The following is a 573-nucleotide window of genomic DNA, read 5'->3' on the forward strand; positions in this document are numbered from 1 at the left end:
AATGTGGAATCCCCATGCACTTCTAATGATTAAGTCCAGTCCTTCTCGCCTCACAGTGAACAACTTAGCTGTGCTGCAACCTAATATAAACTGTCTTGGCACGTGTAGCTCGTGGTCTCTTAGAAATGCACTATGTTTTTAATGTATTTCTGTTTTTGATTTACATGAAATTATACAGAAATATGTATTTATTAAATATTCATTCCTTAGGTACATAATGTGTTCTACATTATCATATACACATTTTTTTTTTATCAGAACTGCTTGTTACATTCACACTTGTGCTTGCAGACCCATCTACCAGCAAATCTGATAGGTCTGTTGTCAAAGTCACCATTGCTCATTTCAAAAGTGAATTTTGTTACAGTGCTACTTCTTTCCTAACATTCTGGTGAAAATTATCTCTTACTGAAATTGTTTCGATCTCGGGGATAACACTAAATTCTGTGAAAAACAACAATCGCATTCCAGCTGTAGAAATACACCAGAGGTTCATCACCTCCAAGCCCCTCTCACTTAAACCATAAGGTAAACCCAATTTGTAACTTAAAATGTATAGCTGGTAGCAATTGG

At 35.8% G+C, this 573-nt stretch overlaps 1 protein-coding gene across 2 annotated transcripts in view; it reads right to left on the reverse strand.

Annotated features, from left to right (window-relative positions):
- LOC119581958 (ceramide synthase 6-like) overlaps positions 1 to 573 on the reverse strand; it is a 15,518-nt gene that overhangs the window by 13,701 nt on the left and 1,244 nt on the right. The window lies entirely within an intron of this gene.

The sequence above is a fragment of the Penaeus monodon genome, chromosome 15 (genome assembly GCF_015228065.2).
Source record: "Penaeus monodon isolate SGIC_2016 chromosome 15, NSTDA_Pmon_1, whole genome shotgun sequence".
Classification (NCBI taxonomy): Eukaryota; Metazoa; Arthropoda; class Malacostraca; order Decapoda; family Penaeidae; genus Penaeus; species Penaeus monodon.